The sequence below is a fragment of the Colius striatus genome, chromosome 6, assembly GCF_028858725.1.
Source record: "Colius striatus isolate bColStr4 chromosome 6, bColStr4.1.hap1, whole genome shotgun sequence".
Lineage (NCBI taxonomy): Eukaryota > Metazoa > Chordata > Aves > Coliiformes > Coliidae > Colius > Colius striatus.
This window is the reverse complement of record NC_084764.1, coordinates 3,053,811-3,072,022: the sequence shown is the minus strand read 5'-3', so window position 1 is coordinate 3,072,022 and position 18,212 is coordinate 3,053,811. Positions and strand designations below refer to the sequence as shown.

The following is an 18,212-nucleotide window of genomic DNA, read 5'->3' as shown; positions in this document are numbered from 1 at the left end:
GCTGGAGAGCAGCAGCTGGGCTGCTTCCTCGCCCCAGCTGCCACCAGCCAACACGGCTGGTTTGGCTGCACAGTCACGAGCACCAGGCGACAGAGCTCGCGGGATCCAAGTTGACTGTGCATCTATTACTCAGCAATCCAGAGGAAAACCCCAAAACAAAAGCAACTACTGGCTATACTCAAGCATTACCAAAGGTCAAAATCAAAACCTTAAAGACTGGATTTGGATGGACCCTAAGCTAACAACAGGCTGATATAACCAAGGCTTTAAAGAATGGCAGACACTAACAGTTCAATGTATCAACACTGAGCTAACAGTAAGCTACAGGTGATCTTTTGAGACAGTATGGAGGGTAACCTACAGCTTGAAAGTTCAGGCTTTTACGCTGCCCTTGTGAGACTGCATCTGGAATACTGTGTCCAGTTCTGGGTCCTCAGTTCAAAGACAGGGAGCTGCTGGAGAGAGCTCAGCACAGGGGCACAAAGATGATGAAGGGACTGGAGCATCTCCCTTGTGATGAAAGGCTGAGGGAGCTGGGGCTCTGCAGCTTGGAGAAGACTGAGGGGTGACCTCATGAATGTTTACAAGTACATAAAGGGTGGGTGTGAGGAGGATGGAGCCAGGCTGTGCCCAGTGATGGCCAATGACAGGACAAGGGGCAATGGGTACAAGCTGGAACAGAAGAGGTTCCAAAGAAACACAAGGAAAAACTTCTTCCCTGTTGAGGTGAGGGAGCACTGGCAGGGGCTGCCCAGATGGGCTGTGGAGTCTCCTTCTCTGGACACATTCCAACCCACCTGGATGACCTACTCTAGGTGGTCCTGCTCTGGCAGGGGGGGTTGCACTGGATGAGCTTTTGAGTTCCCTCCTAACCCTTAAGATTCTGTGATTCTATGTGCACAAACATCTTCCCTAGTAAGGTATTAAAACCACTTCTCTCTCTCAACTTGGAACTTCATGGTTAACTGCAATTCAGGCCCTGCAACACAAGGCACTGAGAAGTAGTAAAATGCAATTCTGCCAGTGCTAGGAATTATTTCAGCAGATCTATGGAAACTATTGGGAGTCAAACAGTAAATGCTAAATTAAGTCTGTCTTCACTTGTCTAGTTTTTCCTGACACCAGTAGTTTTTCTGCTAGGTAGGCTTCACAGATTACATTTAAAGCACATTACACCAGCCACTGTAAACTGCATTTCACAATTTGTTTTGGACTTTGACAACATTCTCTCCCCTCGTTACTAGAGTAAACCTTTAAAAGACTTGGTTATACCGAGAGTTTCCAAGTAACTGATGTCTGCCTTCATTAAGATAATTAAGGAGGAAAAGCAGAAAAGATTGCTTTAATACAGATTTAAGCACATTAACTCTGTATTTACACTTGTATGTAAAGTGGAACTCGGTAATTTTTACTGTTACTAACAATTACTAGGCTTTGTCACAGTCCTCCTTCATTTGAATGCACAGTTTCAAGAACATCCAACTTAACAAAGCAAAGAGAAACCAGTGAGAAATTCAGCCTTTTCTGTTATTGATACCCAAACTGCCTTCACGTTTAACAGCACTGTGGAAGAGATAATGAATAAATACATTCAGTTTCACACCTTACTGGGGAAGTATGTCTCAGCTACCTTTACAGATCACCTTTCTGGGAAGAAACAATCTACCTCCACATCCAGTTACTCCAAAGGCAAGGAGACCTTCCATTTCGAATCTGCGTGTTTTAGCCGATAAACTTACCTTTCACAGACTGCTTCAGTATTAGCACAATACTCAATTACCAGACATAGATATTCTTTTCACTCTTGCTATTCAGTTCTGTGACTGAAAGTTGTACTAAGGATGGTAGAGAACACTAATACAAAGCTCCATCTAGAGATGGAGCCTTCATGCTTGTTTGGTAGCAGCATTAAGACAAACGATGACCTCTAAAATCATTTTACTCATCCAAAAAGCAAGCCCTTTTCTTAAAAGTTGATGTCATTAGTTGTCAATGAGCTAACTCTTTTTTACTGCTGCTAATACTCTTTTGGGGGAGTATCAGCCTGCATTCAACCTCCTACAGTCAGAGCTTAGAAACTACCACATATCCTTTGAGCACTGTCGATTGGCACTTGTGGCCGACACTGCCACAGTCCCAGCAGAGCTGAGGGTCGGGAGAGAAACTTGAAATGGACATTTTACCATGTCTACTGCTACCAACTGACCCAAGAGCCTCTTAGCAATCAGGCTGGAATTGCCTTTAGAGGAAGGATTCCTGCAGACAAGGAAAGCTTCGTGTTTTAAGTCACGGTAGTTAAGAAACATTACACATTTTGGGTCATTGTTGTTTTCCAGCTTACCCAGCATTTCTGAATTGCTGCTCCAGTAGATATATCTTCACTCTCAGCAAAGCCAGTCACAGAGGATTTCTGTGTGTTTAAATCTATGTATTCTAACACAAATTCTAATTGTCAGTTAAATCGTGAATGCTGCCGATTTTATGAGCCTGAACAGCTTCAGCTGGCACGACTGAACTAACTGCAGAATGAAACTACAGACTTATGGTAAACGTGAGATCCTTCCTTCACTTTCATATCCAGATTTTACTTTAAAAGAATCACTGCAGACCTTGTGGCTCCAGCAACAAGCAGGTAAGCTTTGCAAGGCACCTCTGGTTAAACAGATAGTCCTCACTGTGGACTATCTAATTACTTCATTTCTTGTCTTTTTTCCCCCTCCTTGAAGTGCCTTTTGAACACACCCTTTTGCCTTCATGGACTAATGTATGTTTTAACCCCTGAAAACGAGGGGAAAAAATTACAATTTAAAATAAGACCGTGGGAGGAAGGAAAAGCTTGTCTCCAGCACCATTGCTTACATGAACCCAGCATGGGACCTAAGAGTCACATGGCAGAACACACCTTCAACAGCAAGAGTTTTGAAGCAACACATTCCTCTGCTGGTATTGTCAGCAGTGCTTTGGTGCAGACACCATTATCTCTGTGCTAATAAAACAAAGCACTTCACTGGAAAACAACCACGCACTGGGTCCTTCAGTGCTTTTGCACGAAGACCTTCACTTGCACAATTTACTCAGAGAGCCTCTGCAGCCTGTAGGTTAGCAGTCGATCTGAAACCGGCACCTGATGTTTGACCTCCAGCAGCAGCAGGCAGCAAGTCCTCCTGAAAGCACTTAGGACAGAGTGCTGCTGTAAAAGGACAAGAGCTGGAAATCTTCTCCAGGTAAAAAGCTTCCTCTGAAGCTTTGCCTGTTCTGAGCAATCACACTTCACTAAGAAAGAAGCAAGAAATGTTGTTTCATCTACTCAGTATGACAATGTGCCTTTCCAGGATAAGATCTGCCCTTTGGTGTTTTCCAAGCTTTAAGCTTTTAAGCTTTCCCACTTGAAGAATAATGGGAAATTGGGTTTGACAAGAAGGAAATTCATTTTATTCATGATCAAGGTTTATTAAATGAATAGAAGACAAAAAACCAAAACATTCAATATCAACTTCAAAAAGGTAAGATTTCATCCAGACTACTTCAGAATCAAACCAAAACTGCTCTCCAAAAGCCTCACACAATGTTCCCACTAGTATGCCTTCTCACTTTGGAAACTCTCAGCCCTTCTCCTAGATCAATTCCTGTTCAGACTCTTCACTCTGAAACAAATCTGTCCACATTCATAGCGAAGAGCTTGTTCTGTGATCAGTTGTTATCAGAACGGTTTCAAAGTCAGAGTCTGAAATAACTGCTATTAAACAGAATGGAACCAGGTGGATAAACCTAGCTGGACTGAAGGCAGCTCACTGAAAGCAATTCCCTCTCACTATAACTTAAGAAAACTGAATGAGTTACACAAGTAAACATTCCAGGAGGAAGGATGTCAGCAAATAACTGGGATTATCGATCGCTTTCATTATCCCAACACCTCCTTTGTATTAAACAGTACTCAGGGCATCCATTATTTAAAGCTTTCCTGGGGCTCAGACTTCTCTGCAGCTATCTTCTTAAGCTCTATCTGTAGGACCATCTCCATGCCTAAGCACAAGTGTCACACTTCAGTTTCAGGCAGCTCACTGACACGCATCAGCAGAAGCCCCGTGCCCACGTGTGAGCTATTTCACAAAGATTAAGGTATCACAGAATTTTAACAAATAAAACTATATTTTTTCTTGAAATATCAGTTTCCCACAACAATGCAAGAGCTGTTTGCCAAATTCAGAAAAAATTTCCATCTTAGTCTTCAGCAAAACAGGGATGAGATGTTTGATTCTGCTTTGCTTGGAAAAGATAAAGCCTCTGACCTTAGAAATCTGAACGCCTCTCTACACAAAGAGATTTATTTATAAGTTGCTAGAACAACTGGTACAGCATTTCTAAAACCACCAGAACACTCATTTTTTAAGACATCATCATCCTCATTACATTAGACATAAAAATAAGACTTAACCAATGTATTATGTGATCACTTTTACAACATTAACACACAGGAGACCTGACAACTCCCTTTGGCAAAAACAGTCAAGTCACAATCCCTTTGGTGTCACACCACTTGAATGAAGGGGCAGGCAGAGAACTACACCTCTAGTTGCTCAAAATTGACCATTCCTGTTACAACTCAAGCCCAAATAACAATGCATCAGTGAATTACTAACAAATTCAGAGGCTTTTAAAGCAAAGAGTAGGAACTGATTACAGTGTTCAAATGGCAAAAGCACTTGTACTTTGTAATGGCACACACAGTTCTGCATCCATGACACAAGTTATGCTGGGAAGTTTTGGGTAAACCAGACCCCTCTAATAACATCAAAACATTCATCACCTCATTACAGTTTTTCTAGATCAGTTGTCCTCACCTTAAAGTGGGAAACCACATTTTTCAAAGCATACTGCTCACTGTCTATGTGAAGTCAGCCTTGCACACAGCAATGCTAAAACACCACTCTCCAAAGAACAAGGCTGCAAACTGAGTCAGAAAACCCCCTAGAAATGTTAAGGATTGAGGTTATAGCTGAATAAACAGCAGGCATCTTTGCCAGGAGAACAGATCAAAGCGTACTTAATATTCAGGTTCTCCTAAGTTATGTGTAACGTGCAAGTTTACTTCAAGATTACTTTGAAAAGCAGTGATTACTTGGCATTTAGCATCACAGGGTACTACAGAAAAGTTGGATGTAGCAGACTGAAATTAAACACTTCCTCCCACCCAAATAAATGTTACTGAGTCTATAATCACCCAGCATTTCCTTCATGGCTAAAATTCTTTAGCTCTTCCATAAATACAAGGTGCTTACCTCACTAGTAACTGGTCCATGTGATGAACTTTCAAACTTCACTGAGCTCAGCTATACTGTAGGTTTCCTTGGACAGGCTATTTTGAAGCTAACTCCCCCATTCCCCCCGTCAAATCTCTGTACTCTCAGCAGACTTTGTTTGTGGATCATTTCTGTGATCAATAGCCAGCTGCAATGCTACCAGTCCAGGTGTGGGCACTTGGTACTGCGACACCCTTTTGCTAGAAAGCTAAGTGGTGGTTCACATTAAAGGTATGGGGCTGATGCCTCAGTAACAGCACCACAGCTGTAGCCTGTAACAGGTTCAATCCAGTGAAACAATGGTCCCACGTCTTTAACAAGTGAAACACAGACTTTTACAGACTGGACTCGACAGCTAGGGCAAGTGGCTGCACCTGTGCTCCCTCCTGCCTCAGTGTTTCAAACACAGAGATACAAGTTCTGCTGTGTTTGGTGCAGCCTTTCTGAAGGCAAGAGATGAATGAAATGAAGACAGTTCAGAAACCAACACAGAAATGCTTATTTCCATTAGAGCATCTGTCTCCAAAAAAATCAATGCTCATAGCTCTTTGCATTGTAAGAGATGGCTCCTGAAATAAATAAGGTTTCCTAGGTAGACTACTCATACAAGGGGTTCCTCTTCCTTCCCCTGGGAGGCAGAGAGAAGAGCAGTCAGCAATGGAGTGAGATAAAAGCACACATCGAGGACCCATCCTTCCTCTCCAAGCCTCAAGTTTGCCATTGCTCAACCTTTTGCATAATTGAAGTTGTCTAATGCACCTGGTGTCATACAAGCCTAGCACTTGTTCCCTCTAGTCATGGTTACACACCTCACAAATCTCCTCAAAGCTGGTGCTTCCCAACCACTAACATTTTCCACAGCCCCCTCAGAAGGGGCTGAGACTACTGGGCTTGAAGGCCATGTCTCTAGTCTCAGCCCATCTCCCTAGTCCAGTGAATCTTTATTACTGTGTTTTGAAATGAGGAACATCTTCGAGGTGATGACACAAAACACTTCCCCCTCATAAAAAGCCGAAACACTGTACTTTCTCAAGGGCAATCCCTTTACAGTTTACTACTTTGTGCAACTTCCCCCTCAAAAAACACACAAACATTTTTGCTCTCCTACTGCCTCAAAAAGCATCAGCAAGCGATTTGCAAGCGAAAATCCAAGCCAGGTTTAACTAGCTGCAAACTGTCTTCTCTATGCCCTGCACTGAAGAATCTAAACTGATGTAAACTACAAATCCCCCACATTTAAGACTAAGTTGCAGGCAATGGTTGTGTCAACCCAACTGCTCCTTCCTCCCACTACTTTCTCAGCCCAGCATTTGCCAGACCACTTGGGAGACAATTCAGCTCATCACAGCAGCAGAAATATTGACCTTTTGCTGGTTTCATTGAATGGTTATGGTGGACAAAAGAGTTCGCTACAAAAGACGCAGCAGAAGCAATGGGCAATGAGATCAGTTCTTCCACTTAATCAAAACTAAGCCAGGTCTCAGAAGTTTGTCTTTCACTAAAAGAACAGGCACCTTGACGTTCCTGTGGCAGATGGGTAAGGAAAACAAGGGGAGGAGAGGGAAATCCATCAACCAGCTTCCTCCTGAACAAACCTGTGCCACAACATGGAACATTTTCATCTGCACAATCAGCAGAGAATCTGGGTACCACAAGAGTTTTATGTTGAATGGGTCTCACACGTTGGATTTATTTCGTGGACTGATCACAGTATGATACAGATCTGCTTCTGTTCTGCCTCTCCCCTTCCCTGTTACCATGAATTTCTGACATTCAGATGTTCCATTAGCCAAAGAATTGCCCTGCTCCCTTCTTAAGGGCCACTACACAGCGATACAGACTCACAAGAGAATTTTAAACACGTGAAGCTGCTCTGATGACCTTGCAGATAAACCCTAAGTGATATTGCTGTTCCCAGAAACACGAGTCATAAATGGACGTGAAGAACTTCCCTAATTTTGCTGTGGACAGGACTGAGAGTAATGAAATATGTTACAGTCTATACATCAAGCACCTCACACGCTTTCCACGTGTCTGAACTTCAATGATGGTGACTCCACTAGGAAACTATAACTGTAAGAAAATAATATATACTAATGACAGTCCTCTCTGTTAAGTCCTTTACAAATGTTACTGGGACTAAAAACCTGAGAGGGAGACACAAATTCCTGTCTTCAGGAAAATAAAAACAACTTCTACATCCACGAAAGGAAAGAATTAGCATTAAAACCCAGGAACTTCTGCAACTCAGTTCCACACTTAAAAGAGCAGATCATTAAGTCCCCAAAGTAAACACAGAATTATACAATATCTAATTGAATACAACAATGCAGCTTGCACCTAAGCATAAATGAGATTGACATCCACACACTCCACACCAGGATTACTAGGGGAACATTGCTTTTGTTTTTAAACAGCCTATTGAAGCTAAACAAGAACCCATTAACGACACCTGATGTGGCAACTACTGTTTGTTTTTAAAAGATGAAAACACTCCACGTGTTGCTTCGTAGAGAAAAAGCAACAAACAAAAAACACCACCAAGACCATCCTTGCTATTTCCCTAAACTAGTAATTGTCTTCAATCATTCCCAGTGCCTAAAACAAGCAAGAGCTAAGAATTAACCAGAATTCAACAAACTGCTTTGCTCAGACCTTAAGAGCTATTAAGTCTTGAGTGGAAGGGCTATTCACAGATCCATGTAAATAGCTGTGGAGAGAAGCAATTCCCAGCACATTTCAGGCTGGCACCATCCCCCACTTTCTGAAAACAGTGTCCCAAGGACCAGGCCTGCAGCTTTAAGCCAGTATTGTTTAGAGCCCTGCCAGCCATACATGCCATGGTAAACCAAGCAAAGTGCAGTGTGAAAACACCGTTTTCAGCCATCAACTGCCAGTGACACAAATGCCACAAAGGATATCTGAAAGCAAGTCCTGGACGAGGGAATGAATGCTAACCTGGACTTCACATAGAACAGCAGTCTTCAGGATTTGGGGTGATATGACACAACTTGCAGATGCCAGTCCCTCTCCACTAAAGAAACTGGGACAGCAATTCGAAGTGGATTGATCTCCTGTCTCTGCACAGAACTAGACCGGGTGCAATGCTATCTCAAATGGATAAGGCAACAAAAGCTGTCTCACAAAGATAAAAGTGAACATAGCTGCAACCAAGTAGCTTTTATCCATATGATATGTCTCACAGCAGAAGGAGGTGCATTGAAAAGCTGAAAGACCATCTCTGAAAGCAGAAAGGAAGGTTGTGCAGAGCTTACTTAGGCCAAACACCCAAGCAGTAAACTGAAGAGTATGCAATCATTTACATAAAAGCCACATTAAGAGGACTGGAGTACGCATGTTAGGACATTTTTAGATGTAACTGGAGACAGAGACAACATGTGAAGTGGAACAAAAAACCCCAGCCCCGTGGCCTAGCTCCATAAAAGAAATTATTTTTTCCACCCTTTGTAGAAAACCTGAAGGAAGGAAGATTTGGGGACTGTTTTTTTTTCTACGGTAGCATTATCACTAGCAAGATAAACTGTGCCTTCACAATCACCTCATTAATCTGTTCGGTACTTGCCTACATCTTTCCCACACCAATGGGTTCCACATCCCACTTGATATAATGCTGTTAAAAGAAAGACATCCATTCAACTACCACTGTTTACTTGTGGTTAGAGCAAGTAAAGGGCAAAGCCTTTATGTGGAGGAACTCCTAGGGCTATTACATGAGAGGACAGAACTAAGTCTGGCTACTGAACTATGATACACTATATGGAGAGCAAGGGGTAAGGCAATGAGTGGAACCCAGTTGGTTCAGATAGCATTTTGACATCTACTAGAAGCAGATAGCAAGACAATCTAGTAGTAGTCAGGAGATCTGCCATCACTGATGGATTTGAGATGTGTTGTCATCCCTGAAACTTATGTCCCATGGCAAGACAATCAGCAGCTGGCTGCTCACATAACCAGAGCTACAGAAGCCTCTCTACCAAAGAGTCACAGAGCCGTCATTACCTGTACCACGCTACTGGCAGCCTCTCTCCTCTGCAAAGATCACCTATGCATCTAGAAGAAACTCCAGCAAAAGAGCTCCTGAATGCATAATCTTCACCTCAGGTGAGACCTTTCGAGGGTGAGGGAGGCAAGCAGGACCACTTCCAAGATGTACTAGCTCATGGTTTCATTAGCTGTATGCACTGGATCCACGTCACTTCCTTTTAGCAACAGCACAGCCCCTCTGCTCTTTCCCCCCACCCAAAGCTCCAGTGTTAGAAGTGGAAAAGGTGGAAACAGGGAACTGATCCTGATGAAAGATAAATCATTTATATCACGTATTCAATTCAAGAAAGGAATATGCAATCAAACAGTCTTGGGATGCTGAACTGCAGCTCAGCAGTGCAAGAAGCTTAGCCATCACCAGGCAAGACTGGAGACAAGTCACAACCCGGCATCTCAGACAATCCCAGGACACATCTCCAAAATGCCTCTGACCTCTGAATACCTAATTGTTTTTTTTCTGAAATGCAGGAGATGAAAGAGAATAACAAACCATCAAATCAACCAAATTCCTGTGGGTGAGAGACAACACCCAACAGAAGGCAGCAAGTTACATTGTGGAAGACTCTTTTTGCAGTCAACCAACCATGCTCATTCCCAGCAAAGCACTGCAGTAGATTATTGACACACTCAGACAGGAAAGTGAGGAATGAGGAAAATGAGATGGATTCAGATAGATTTTCACCCTGGATTTCATAAAAAATTATTATTTTGATCAACTTCTTTATCATCCTTGGGATCCTCAAGACAAGAATAACTCCCGCAGTTCACAGGACCTCCCTGCATCTTGTGTATGTGTATTTTTACTCAGCATTTTCTCAGCATTACCTGCCTCAAAAGAAGGGAAGAATCTTATCTGTGGTGCTAGAATGGCAATTTAATATTTATTAAATTGATATGTGTTAGAGACAAATTGTCTTTTCACCTGAGTGATGAATATTGCTTACTCTAAGATTTGCAGAATTGGGTCCTTAGCTTAAAGTCAACAAACACTGTAGGCACACAAACCATGTTGACTTTTTCTAGTCACAGTTGCATTTCTGGTCCGTGCATGGGCAAGATACCAAACACTGAGTGGATATGTCTGCCTCAAGAACAAACTCTTGCATGCAAAGTAAATATGTTCAAAACAAGAGGTAAATATACAGAGAATAACTGGTTACAGCTGAAAATAAAACTGAAGAACAGAACCATGGGTGAAATATGAGGTAACGGACATGAAACTGTACTATGTCACATATGTCAATGAGGTTTATTTCTGAGGCACGGATTCTGCTCTCTTAAGAATGAGGAAAAGTCAGATAGCACTGCACACACAGCACTCTAAAGGGGGGTACCTTACCTCTCTAGACAGCAAAGAAACATTTCAGTCATTCAAGTCTGTGCCAAGCAAATCTCACAAGCTTTCCTCCAATGCCTCTGAACAATTGTGAACTTTGGTACTGCAGCACTGAGCAATTAACAACAGTGACCTTATTTGGAGGATGGCACTCACTGACTTTGAGTACTCCTTACAAAAATCCAAGATACAAAGTACTCAGGTTGCTAAAAGCCTAAGAGGGAACCTAAAAATTATCTTGATGTAGCACTGTGCTACTCCTAGGGGCAGGACAGAAATGACTTAATGTAGTTACCATCCCACTCATTGACTGGTGGAGAAGTCACTAGGCCATTTAAACTAGTGTGAGGTCAGAATTTGCCCAGATAAAGTAAAACCCGAAGAAAAAAAGGTCACATAACATTATTAGAGATATTTAAATGGAATTATAAACATGTTCTGATGCACCTATCCAAAACACACCCAGAGTTCAACAAAGCATTCAGCGACTCTCTTCCACTTCCCAGCTGCATACAACAAATCCAAGGTTAAAACATAGATAATAAACTATGAAGAGGCTGCTATGAAAACAACCATTTTATAGAAGGCTTCAGCAAGTATCCTGGCAAAAAGACACAGGCTGATTGAGCTGCAGCCCTTCATTCCCTTGCACAAGGCTGGCTTTCTGCTACCTCGCTAAAAGAAACACATGAGGCTGCCCAGTTGCTCAAAGACTGAGTGGCTCTTTACAAGCTCCTTTCTTTACAAAGGAAAATCCATATTTGGCACAGTTGGGAGGCGCTTTAATAAATTGTCTTCAAAAACTGAATTCCTATCATTAAAAAAAAGCAGAGTAATGTGTAAATAAACACATACACAAACGTCATGGCACTCCTTCAAATCCACCCTGTGCAAATCCAGTTAAAGAAAGGGCACGTTACATAAGAGATGCTTTTCACAGAGACACTGTAACCTGGGGAGAAATAGCAAAATGTATAAACACAACCAACACCGAGCACTTAAGGTTAAATTAACCTCTGATAAGGTTTCAATGCCTGATAATATGAGAGAGTGCACAATTAATTCAAAGTATTGACTACTGATAATTCACTGGAGGCAGCAGGGGGGAGGGAAGAAAAAGGACCCCCAAAAGCCACTGAATCAGTAAATATCTGCTAAAATGCACAAAACAAAACCAACAGGGTAACCAATGAACCCTATAAAACCTGGTCTGCACAAGACCTTAAAAGAGACACTCTCATACATGGTGTTTTCAGGCTGGGTTAGGGCATTTGACACACAGGTGACGTACATTACAAGCTGAAAGGTGATGACTCGACATAAATGCAGACTGCATCCATCAGGACTACAGGGAAGGACTCATGCAGGAGCCCTGGCCCAGCACAAAGCACTAAACCTTGACTAGTACCACCTTAATGACAGGTAAATTCCCTCTTGGGCTTTTTAGACCAGGCTAAACATCATAGGCTTCTTGTAAATGAAAAACAATCAGCAGAAAGCAGGTTAAGCAGACTTAAATGATGATAAAAAAGCCATATATATATATATATACACACACATATACGCACATGCAGTTTACAAAGGTCTTTCAGTAAAAGCTGAGGAAAAGTCTGCAAAATTAATCTGTCCTGCTGCTGAGACATGAGCCAGCCACAGCCCCCAGAGCACAGCTTACACAGCTCTGCAGCCCTGCAATTATGACTTCTCCAAATGGAGTAGCAACTGTCCTTTGCTGAGGAAAAATACCTACTGATTACTTCCCAAATAATTTAGGTTGTTACTTTGAGTAAGAAACAAATATTAGAGCAAAAATCCAAACCAGCAATTAAGTTTCATGGCTGTTTGCTTCACATAAACTGGTCTAGAGCCAGAAAAAAAAACATCCAAGAAGAAAATTAGATGATTATTGTTAAACACACTTAGAAGGAAGTGACATACTTGCTTTCCTCTCATTCTGTGTATACAAAATATAAGAGGAATCCAACACTTTTACCATGAGTTACGGTACAAGAGTCAGATCTGGCCTATGTCAATTGAGAACCGAGTTTCTGTTCGTGTCGTTACTCCATACGGGGGAACAAACTCCCATGTCTCCACAGATTTCTACTTCAGCAGTTGATGAATTAATGCCTTTGAAAGCAGACTATCCTCACTCACAATCTTAAGTCAACACATAAAGACATCAGCTCACTAAAGAACCAAGCATTGAACCACTAAGCATTGCCTTGCAATTAAAAGTGGTCCCATGCACGTTAAGAACAGCTGGCATACAGTGAGAGTGGCTATGGCCAAGTGCACCACTATGTTTCCTCTTTATAGCCTCAGTAGCTCCTTGATCTGTGCTCTGTGAAGACGCCCAGGCTGATGACCAAGTACATATGTACAGAAAGCAGTTCAGATTAATATACTCTCTGAGTGTACCTAAAGGTTAAAGAGCACCATTTACAATCCGATTCACCAGGAAGTTCCAGGCGGTTGCTTCCTAGAAAAGAGAAGGTAACCAGAGAAGAAATCCAAAGGGTTTGATCCAAGCCTTAATACACTGTGTTTGAAACCCCTGTGTCCCTCAGAAGGCTAATCATTTCCTTTCTTGCTTCAGCATCAAAAATCCTACACAAAAATTCAGCACTCAAAGAAGCCAAGAACTCGTTTCTGATCCCCAGGCTCTGAAATGAACAGCTTCACTTTTTCCTCAAGAGCACCTTTACATTTTGGCATCCTTGTTCCTCTCTCAGCCAATTTCTCACACACAAATCATTTGTCTTGACACACTTTCGGTCACACAAGATAGATAAATCGCTATCTAAAGCATCTTTAAGCCATCACACCTGATAACTACAGAACGCCAGGACTCTACAACGGGTTACTGCGTAAGGGTCGAGTGCTGAACGAAGCAATTCAAGTTCTCACAGAGGTATCTCCTGTAACAACACACTTAAAAGAATTGTGGATGAATGTGGAAGCGTGGTTACACGTGGCACGTCGCCATTCCTACCTCTGGACTGATGGCAGCCTATTCACACTTGCAAGTCTCAGTCAATAAAAGTGACAAAAAACCCAAACCCATTGCTTCCTGCACAGTGGAATAATCTTCCTGGCCTTGCTTGACAAGGAAGCATTCTTCTTTCTCAGGCAACGTGGGCTTTAAGTATACACTGTAAAGAACAGCAGTCCAAAACGGGGACTTGAGGGAATCCATAATTACGATGAGAACAAACCCTCTTCCAGACAAGGCTGTGTCAGCCTGAGGTTACTAGGTCCTCATCCTCCACTCACCACCGTGACCACCTGCACCAACGAGCCAGCTGAGAAAAACAGAACACTACTTTCCAATCCACCTGAGGTTTTATCAGCCAAGCCAGCTGAAAACAATTGGACACAGGTCTTTGTTACACGTTAGGACATGTTGATGGAAAAGTAGGGTTCCAGAAAAGCTCAAGGAAATGAAATCAGAGCTACCACGGCCTCATCTCCCACCCTCTACCTTCAACTTCTGTCTTCAACAGGAAGTCCCACTCCCACCCCCTGACCTGGATGATCAGCCAGTTCAGAAACATGAGCCAGCCAAAATCCTACAGAACGAAAATGCAGTTCATTACCAGCCTAACTCCCTGACTTTGCCCAACTCGCAGCCACAAAGGCTTCCTTGCCAGCAGGGGAAGATGCACAGTCAAGAAGGAGGCAGGACCACTGCAGCCCCAGTTTAAGCTGCCAAGCTTCTTCAAGACTTTAGGCAAAATTAAAACGGAGCTGCTTCAGAGAAGAGTGGTCACAGCCTCCTCCTCCTGTGCGAGCAGTAACATTTGCATAGCCATGAAGTCATCCAGTTCAGGCGGCTGATCCAACTAAAGCTCAACATTTCCATTTTCAGCTGGATCAGCAAAGAAGGGCTAACAGGGAAAAACAGCTCCTTTTGGTGAAAGCATCGCCAGAGAAATCAAAGCTGCTCTGGAGGTAATTAGCAAGAACATGACTGTAGATTCCTGCTCTTATAACACAGGCTGCTAGGTCTTAGCTTGATTGAGTTCACACCTGGTGTTCTGTAGAAAAAGAAAGGCAAAATGCTCTAATGTCACTTATGAAAATGGAGATCCCTGCGTGGAACAAGCCATCTGTAATTCTAAGATACAGTCACCAACCAACACAAACTGCAAAAGCAAGACTAAGGCCATGATTTCACATTAGTTTAAGCAAGCTTGCCGGGTAAGCTGGCAAAATAAATAAGAATATAAACAACATTTGACTCCTGCGCCCCCCTAAAAAGAAGAACAAGGTCAGTGGAGTGTCAGATGAGCGCCATAAGTAAGAGAGGATCCCAAAGTCAGCAATTACACCAGCCACGAGAACCTCTTGCCTCAGAGGTTCTGTAAAACATCTTTTCTGGAGTGCAGAAGATTAAATTGCTGTAATTCTGTAGAAATTAATTCCTTTCTCCAATGTTGTGGAGCTTCACCAATATCACTAGTGGAATACAACCAGCTATAGGCAGGATCCGTCAATCCTGTACCGTGCTGTAACAGGTCCTCACGAGCACTCAGTAAGAAAACCCACATCCCTACAGTCCCTGTTCCCGGGGAGACCAGCACTTCTGCAAGGATTCTCACTGCTGTTTCAGAAAGTTTTTCTCTCACCACACTCACTATGGTAGGAAAGAAAAAGTACTTAGAGATCATTCTGACACCAAGCAGCTATATCAAACTACAAAACGTTAACACTTAGAAGTCTTGCGAGTTTTAAGAGCCCAGCGTGGCTTGTTGGTTTGGGGTGTTTTTCTTCTCCTTCCTTAAAGCATAATGCTGTCAGCTACCAAAACAAAAATCTGAGGCTTTCACAAGGCCGGGGCAAGAAGATAAACTTGTCTAATCTTTCTGGTTTGCACATATCTTCAGTTTCCACACATTTGAGAGAAGTAATAAACGCGAAGAGTGATTCCCGGGCTGAAAAGTAGTTTTTGTGCTAATAAGGATGGTCTGAACGATCTAATTCTGGCTGATCCGAACGGCATTTCACATGCACACTTTAGGAGAAACATTCTCTGACGTGTTCTGTTTGGAGTTGTGTAAATCAGAGTTTTCACCGAGGCTCAAACCCCAACGCCTTGTTCAATTACAGATTTAAGAGAGTTTGCTGCAGGATAACTCAGGCTATCAAAACAGTTTAAGAACCACAGGCAAGGATCTCAAAATCATGGTTTTGGACTTGGCTCACGTTATTTTTTATTTCTTCCATAAAATTTTTGCTAAGGGGGAAAAAAGAAGCAGCGGCAGCATTTCCACAGAGAATTGCCAAGAGATGAAGAAATGGAAAACACTGACTGATGAGCAGAAAAACAATACCGTTTCTCTATGGTAACTATTAACTTCTGCATAACCGTAAAGACCATTTGAGCAGTAACCGTAGATCAATAAATCAAATAGAACTGATGAGTCAGAAATCCATTTAAATATTTACTCTTTTTGCTACAAGCCATAGCTAGAGTAATATCGTAGCCAAAGAGAATGACTCTGCCTTCCATTTTACCCGCTCTCCTCATTCAGGAGCCTATCTGGAGAGGCAGGAAGATTAAAAACACCAAGCAACAATGCAGAAACCAAACCAAACCCCTTAAACCCTACAATCAGACAGTGTTTACAGTTACAAGTGTCTCCTACTCCGGACAGCTGAATTAAGAATCATTGACAACAACCTTGAAAACACAGTGGCGCGCAGAGATCAACCCCAAAATTCTCTTATCGTTGCATAAACCATTCGTGAGTAGGTTACACAAATCTACTGTACCAAAGGAGTTGTAGATCGGAGCTCCTGTAAGAAAGACGTTAAGCCTCCTCTTGGGGACACATCATTTCATTCTCGAAGGCTGTTCATCTCCGTAGGTGCAATGAAAGGAGTTAAGCCCATTCCAAGCAGAAGCTGCTGTTTAACCCTTCGCTACCCACCGCGGCCGGGTCGTGGCAAAGCGATGCCGGCCGGGGGTCGGGGCTCGGCCGGGCCCACGGCAGCCCCCCCCTGCGCCTAGCACGCTGTTGCTCATCAATCCCTCCTGCGCGCTGCAGGACGAGCTGCGCCCGGACGCCTGTTCCTTTGTGCAGCCCAGGGGCTGCCGCAAACGCAGGAAGGGACCGGCAGAGCCACGAACCGGGTGAAAAGAGTTTCGCTGCTGACGGGGGCCCTTTCCCCTCTGAGTCCCGCGGAGAGGCGCGGTCGTCGGCGGCCCCCACCTCGGAGCCTCGTCCCGACGCCTCCCAAACTTCCCAGCTCCCCAGCCCCGGCTGAGACGAGGCGGAGGGGTTCGGGGAAGCCCAAACTTCCCGGCGCACCCCCCACCCCACCCCGCTCGCATGCAAGGGCGGGAGGCGATACAAAGCGTCGCACACGGCGACAGCCGGCCCGGGAGCGGCCGCGCCGGAGGGACCCTCTGACGAAAACCTGGCCGAGATTCAAGGCCTAGGAAAGACCGCAGGCACGAGCAGCCCCGGGAGAGGGAGATCGGGAAGCGGCTGCGCCCAGGGGGTCGCTCCCCGGGGCCGCGGCGGGCTCGCCGCTCCCCGCAGGCCCTTCGCCGCCGCCCCCCGCCGGCTCCACCTGCGCCGGGCCGCCGCCCCATCTCACCCCGGGGAGCGCGCCGGGGCCCACCCCACTGCCCCCCGGGGCAGGAACCGGAGGCCTCCGCCGCCTCTTCCCCGTGCCCCACACCGCACTTTCCCGGGCCACCACCGACCACCACCCCCCACCCCCCCGCCCCGACCCTCTCCCGCCGCCGGCCCCCTCACGCTTCCCCCGCCTCCGGAGCCCCCCTCCCGCTCCCGGACCAGCCTCCCCCTCCCCCCCGCAGCCCTCGGGGCTCACACGCCCCCGCCACACCCGCTCGCGGCCCCGGCCCCCGCCCACCGCGGCGAAGGCCCGGTCCCGCGGCGCGGCCCGGCCGCGCTCACCTGCTGCCCGCAGCCGCCTCCTCAGCCGCCCGTCGCCACCGAGCAGCGCCGCCGCCGCTCCCCCCCCCCCGCCCCCCCGGCAACTGCTCCCGCCCTCACCGCCCGCCACGCCCAGCCCTGCCGCCCATTGGCCGCCTGCCCCACCGCCCGGCCCCCGGGTTGGTGAGAGCAGCCGTCAGTCAAAGCTCAGAGCCCGCCTCCCCCCCGCCCACGGGTCCCGGGTGTTTTATTCACGCCGGGGCTTTGGCGCCCCCACTCTCTTGCTGCCGCTGCTGATTGGCTGGAGCGGTCGGGATGGAGCGGCAGGATAGGCTGGCGGAGGTGCCAGCTGCGGCGCTGGGCCCGCCTCCCCGCTCGGGGTTAGGCTGCGTTGGCGCGGGGAGGCGTTGCGTTACGCGGGCCTCGGCTCGGCCCGGCCCGGCTCAGCTCAGCTCAGCTCAGCTCAGCTCAGCTCAGCTCAGCCTCCTCCCGAGCGGCTCGGCCCAGCTCGGCTCGGCTCAGCCTCCTCCCGAGCGGCTCGGCTCGGCCCGGCCCGGCTCGGCTCGGCTCGGCTCAGCCTCCTCCCGAGCGGCTCGGCCC

General features: G+C 45.4%; 1 protein-coding gene across 3 annotated transcripts in view; it reads right to left on the bottom strand.

Moving 5' to 3' along the window:
• The window catches only part of NUMB (NUMB endocytic adaptor protein), a 92,028-nt gene extending 74,321 nt beyond the window's left edge, over positions 1-17,707 (bottom strand). Inside the window, exon 1 of one of the 3 annotated variants that reach the window (XM_061998733.1) lies at positions 17,634-17,707. The gene's annotated coding sequence lies outside the window, so the exon portion shown is untranslated. Of the gene's footprint in view, positions 1-16,479; positions 17,218-17,633 lie in introns of those variants that run through there. The other 2 variants (XM_061998734.1, XM_061998735.1) reach the window with 2 other exon arrangements.
• Positions 17,708-18,212: the final 505 nt, after the last annotated feature.